Genomic DNA, 6,000 nt, shown 5'->3' with positions numbered 1-6,000 from the left:
CCCTAGGAACCTAAATCTAATAGCCCCTCCCCAGCCCCTTCTCCCCAAGTCTGCTGCAGGACCAGCTTTCCTGTTTACTGCTCTGGTTTTCCTTTCTGCCTTTTTTTTTTCTGGTCCCTGGAGACTTCCCATACATTCTGCATGGTATATAACAAACATATTTGTAAATCATTTTAAATAAATGCATAATCACTGGGTGGATATGTCATAATCTATTTACCTACCTATCAAACTACTGGATTTTGTACAATTAGAAATAACACTCAGGCAAACATCACTATACCCAAACATTCGTGGAACTATAACAATCATTTCCCTGGGATAGATTCTAGGAGTGGATGGTTGAGTCAAGGGTAAGTATATTGGAAGGTTTTCATTTCAGTCATAGATAGCATACTTTGGTAGTTTTCTTATGAATTTACTTAATTCTTCCTTATTTTATACTTATTGGTGGACTTACAGTTCTAGTAACTTTCAAGAGTTATAGTCACGAAGCGCATAATATTCAGTAGTTCGAACATAAATACCACCAAAGCACTTAATAAAAGTCTACCGGCTTCAATTAAACCAAATTTAGTAATTTCAATTGTCCAGAATCAATAGTAATGAACTTGTCCTGGAGTTTCCTTGAAAGATAGCTTCAGCACAGAAAATACAGGTCCTGCGTATCCAGGTTTTTTGCCATATCTCCAGAGAAAGGACAGGACGGGAGATTGAGGGATAATAAATGAACATGTAGTAGCAAGGGAGACAGGAAGAATGGCTTATGACTGCACTAAAAAGTGCTTAGTTTCATTAGTCATAGAAATGCCAATCATAACCACAATAAGGTACGACGACTTCATACGCACTGAGATGGCTAACATCAAAAGACAGACAATAACAAGTGATGACAAAGATGTGGAGGAATTGAAACTTTCACGCAATGCTGGTGGAAATGTAAAATAGAGCACTCACTTTGGAAAATAGTTTGGCAGTTCGCCAAAATGTTAAACTTAGAGATACCAATGACCTGGCAGTTTCATTCCTGGGTATCTACCCTGAAGAAATGAAGAAATATGTATACACAAAAACTTGTACATGATTGTTCATAGCAGCATTATTCCTACTAGGCAAAAAGTGGAAACCCAAATGTGCATCAACTAATAACATTATAAACAAGATGTAGTATGTCCGTCCATACAATGGAATATTATTTCTCCATGAAAGAAATGAAGAATTTACATATGTTACAGCATGAATGAACTTTGTAAATGTGAAGCCTAGTGAAAGAAGCCAGTCACAAAAGACCATATATTGTATGATTCCATTCATATGAAATTCTAGAATAGGAAAATCCATGGAGACAGAGGCTGGGGGGAAGAGAGAACAGAAGTGACTGCTAATGGATACTGGGGTTTCTTTGGAGGATGATAAAAATGTTCTAAAATTAGATTATGGTGATGATTGCACATTAACCATCAAATTATACACGTTAAGCAAGTGAACTTTCTGGCATGTAAATTATATCTCAATAAAGCTGTTCAAAAAAAAAAAAAAAAGGAGAGGGGCGCCTGGGTGGCTCAGTCGGTTAAGCGTCCGACTTCAGCTCAGGTCACGATCTCGCGGTCCGTAGGTTCGAGCCCCGCTTCGGGCTCTGGGCTGATGGCTCGGAGCCTGGAGCCTGCTTCCGATTCTGTGTCTCCCTCTCTCTCTGCCCCTCCCCCGTTCATGCTCTGTCTCTCTCTCTGTCTCAAAAATAAATAAAAAACGCTAAAAATTAAAAAAAAAAAAAAGAGAGAAGAATCTGAACTTCAACTTACATACCTCATCCTTCTTATCAGTACCACCTTCCAGTCATTACCATTCTTAGGCATAGCCAAATTTCTCTCTGGCTCAATAGTTTGACACTTTCCCCCAAATTCCCACAGCTTATAAAGAATTCGATGCCTGCTAACTTTCCGCCAACCTCTTTTTTCCTTCCTGCTCTTGATTTCAGCATTGGTTTGCCCAGTTTCAATCTTATTCATTACCCCATTTTCTGATCGTGCGCTATTTGCTCTGCGGAAAAATTTACTACGTGCCCCTTAGACTTTCATTGTTTAACAACGTCTTTCTTTGTGCTGCCTGCCTCTTTGCAGATGTCTTTGAAAGCAGGAAGAGGGAGGTTTGTATCTTTCCATAATGTGTTCTTATGCCTTTGCCTATAGCTCAAAGGTTGTAACGTCACAGATTATGGCTGTAAAATACAAAACTTGAACAATAAACTTATAGGACCAGTTGTTTGAGAGACAATGAAATGCATATTGTATAATCTTACTTAAGAAAGACGCTTTCTTTCACTTCTTCACCCCCAAACTCCCCTCTGCAATTGAGAATAAGGCATAATGGAGACATTTTCCAGAAGACAGCATAAAAACAGCTCTTTGTCCCCATTAGTAACTTCCACAGAAATATTCTTCCTTACTGCTCCTTCCTAAACCTACTAGTAACCCCACATTGATTCATAATTATAACTCTTCTAAAGTTCATAGTTTCTATGTATGGGCACTTCTGCAGGAATTTCCAGAGTATTGACTAGGCAATGGGATAGATGGGGTTGGGGGTGGGGACAGAAGATCTCCTTTGCTTCCAGGGCGGGGGGAGGGGTGGGCGCTGAATGGGGATCATACAGTGGTGAGTAAAGGGAATTTTTGCTGAAGGAGTAAGTTCTCTAGATAGGAGGACCGGATTAGGGGTTGAACCAATTGTCCAAAAAAGATGGAGAGTAAATAGCAACCTGAATTCAGCAGAGACTGGGAAGCTTGATGGAGAAAGCCCATCTTTTATTCTTACCGACCTATTCATAGAGATGCTAAAAATTCAGCTGGCATGAGCATTAAATAATCAGTTTACTGTTTTTTAAAGTAAGCTCTCACACAGCCGGCTCTTCTATTTTTATGATTTTATGCATGTGCTTTGATATTTTTTCTATTTCTTTCCCCCATTTTCTCTCAAGAGCCTACTCCCGACCACGAAATGTAATGATGGGAAACATACATTTCTTCAAGATAGCATAAGATGCGGTTTACATTTTTGTTTCACTTTGCCCAAAGGGGGGTTATTTTCCCTTTTAAGGTGTTTCCAGCTACAAAATTAGGGGAAGAGGGAAGGCAGGCCACACACGGAAAATTTGCACCCTGGTTGACTTGAGTTCACTTTTAGATTTAGAGCCAGGAAGCTTGAATATAAAACAAATTGCAATGTGTTTGGCTATTGTGGTAAGAAATAAGCTTTCCTCTGCTGAAATAATAAAATAATTTACCATTAAAGAAGTTTTCTTTAATGATAATAGTCTTTCCAAATCATACATTTTACTTTTTTTTTTTTTTTTGTCTCAAGACGCATCTTAATTTGCTAACCAGGCAGGATAGCCATTGCTGTGGAAAAAAAGAGACACACTCCATGCCTACCCTGTGTCTGATATGCTATCAGAAGTCTAGAGCTTGGGGTCAGAGACCCTCACATGCAGAAAAGAGGTTATTGGCATATGGGAGAAGAGAAAACCATGGGAACCAATGGATCACCTAGGAGGGGTGTAAAATAGAGAAAAGGGCCCAGGACTGAGCCCTGGGGACACCAACAAATACAGGGAAAGCAAAGAAGGAAATGCCAGCGAAGGAGATGGAGAAGGAGTAGTCAGGTGGGACTGTGGTGAGGTGTAATAGTGAAGTGGAACAAAACCAGAAAGGACGCCACCATGCTATCAGGGTAGCTGCAAGAATAGGAATATTTCCCGAAGGAAGTCATGTCGAATACGCTGAAAGGTCAAGGAAGAGGTGGACCAGAAAGTGGTCATTGCAGTTGACCTTGTGGAGGTAACAGGTGGCCTGGGGAGGAGCAGTTTCAGAAGACTAGCAGTGACTACAGGGTGGGGGAGAGAATAAGAAAGTGGGCACCATAGGGGCACCTGGGTGGCTCAGTCGGTTAAGCGTCTGACTCTTGGTTTCAGCTCAGGTCATGATCTCACAGTTTTGTGAATTCAAGCCCTGCGTTGAAGTCAGGCCCTGAGCTGGCAACACGAAGCCTGCTTGGGATTCTCTCTCTCTTCCTCCCTCTCTACCCCTCCCTCACTCACGCTGTCTCTGTCTCTCTCAAAAGAATAACCTTTTAAAAAAAAGAAAGTGGGCACTGTAAAGATGGACAACTTTCAAGAAGTTTGCATGTGAAGGGGAGCAAAGCTTTGAGGCAGTAGCTAGGTGGGAATATTGAGTCATGGGAGGAAGATTTCTTTTTTGGCTATTTTTCCAGATAGAAGTTTTAGAGCATGTTAGTATGCTGATGAGAATGTCTCAGAAAAAAGAGAAATTGATACAGTAAGACAGAGAGTACCATACAGAATAGTTTCGCTGCCCTAAAAGTCTTCTGTGCTTCCCCTGTTCATCCTTCCTCCCTAACTCCTGACAACACTGATCTTTTTACCGTCTCCATAACTTCACCTTCTCCAGAATGTCAGATTGTTGGAATTATACAGCATGTTGACTTTCTCATTTCTTTTTAGCGCTGAATAACATTCCATTGTCTGGATGTACCAGAGTTTATTTATCCATTTACCTCCTATAGGCCATCTTGGTTGCTTTCAAGTTTTGGCACTTATAAATAAATCTTCCATAAGTCTCTACGTGCAGACTTTTGTGTGGAGATAACTTTGCAACTCAGCTGAGTGAATGCCAAGGAATACCACTGCTGAGTCATTTGTGAGAGTATTTTTGATTTTGTAAGAAACTATCAACCTGTTTACTAAGTGACCGTACCAATTTTCATTCCCACCGCGATGTGTAAGAGTTCCTGTTGCTCTACATTTTTACCAGCATTCGTTGTTGACAGTGTTTTGGATTTTAGCCACGCTAACAGGTATGCAATAGTATCTCATTGTTGCTATAATGTGAGACGCTCTTATGACATATGACAGGGAGCATCTTTTCATATGCTTATACGATATTCATATATCTTGTTTGGTGAAATGTCTGAAATGTCTTCTGCCCATTTGTTGTTTTTTTTTTTTAATTTTTTTTCCAACGTTTTTTATTTATTTTTGGGACAGAGAGAGACAGAGCATGAACGGGGGAGGGGCAGAGAGAGAGGGAGACACAGAATCGGAAACAGGCTCCAGGCTCCGAGCCATCAGCCCAGAGCCTGACGCGGGGTTCGAACTCACGGACCGCGAGATCGTGACCTGGCTGAAGTCGGACGCTTAACCGACTGCGCCACCCAGGCGCCCCTGCCCATTTGTTTTTTTAATCAGGTTGTCCACTTTCTTGTTAAGTTTTAAGTGTTCTTTCTATAGTTAGCATAGTAGTCCTTTATCAGGTATGTCTTCTGCAAACATACTCTCTCAGTCTGTGGCTAATCTCATTTTCCTGACACTGTCTCTCCAGAGTAGATGTTTTTAGTTTTAATGAAGTTCGGCTTATCAAGCCTTTCTTCCGTGAGTCATGCCTTGGGTTGTATTTCAAGGTCACTGCCTTACCCAAGGACACCCAGATTTTTTTCCCTGTGTTACCTCCTAGCTTTACAGTTTTGCATTTTACATTTAGATCTATGATTCCTTTTGAGTTGATTTTTGTGAAAGGTGTAAAGTCTGTGTTTAGATTTTTTTTTTTTTTTTGGCATGTGGATGTCCAATTGTAGCACCATTTGTTGAAAAGCCTTTTCTCCATTGTATTGCCCTTACTCTTTTGCCTAAGATCAAAGTTGGATCTTTATGTGGGTCTATTTCTGTTCCACTGATCTATTTGTCTATTCTTTTGCCAACAGCACACTGATTTGATTACTACAGTTTTATCCTAAATCTTGAAGTCAGGTAGTTGGTCCTCCAACCTTGTTCTTGAGAACACTGCTTCACTTAGACTTCTTATGCTCTGGCACACAAAAGCCATAATCTGCCTTTGAATGTTACATACCTGTGACTCTGTTTGCCAAGTCAATTAACTTTTTACAATTTCATCATCAACTGAGAATTCCGCAAGTACATTCTCATAC

Source organism: Felis catus, chromosome A3 (genome assembly GCF_018350175.1).
Source record: "Felis catus isolate Fca126 chromosome A3, F.catus_Fca126_mat1.0, whole genome shotgun sequence".
In the NCBI taxonomy this organism is placed as follows: domain Eukaryota; kingdom Metazoa; phylum Chordata; class Mammalia; order Carnivora; family Felidae; genus Felis; species Felis catus.
Note: the sequence above shows the minus strand (reverse complement) of the source record.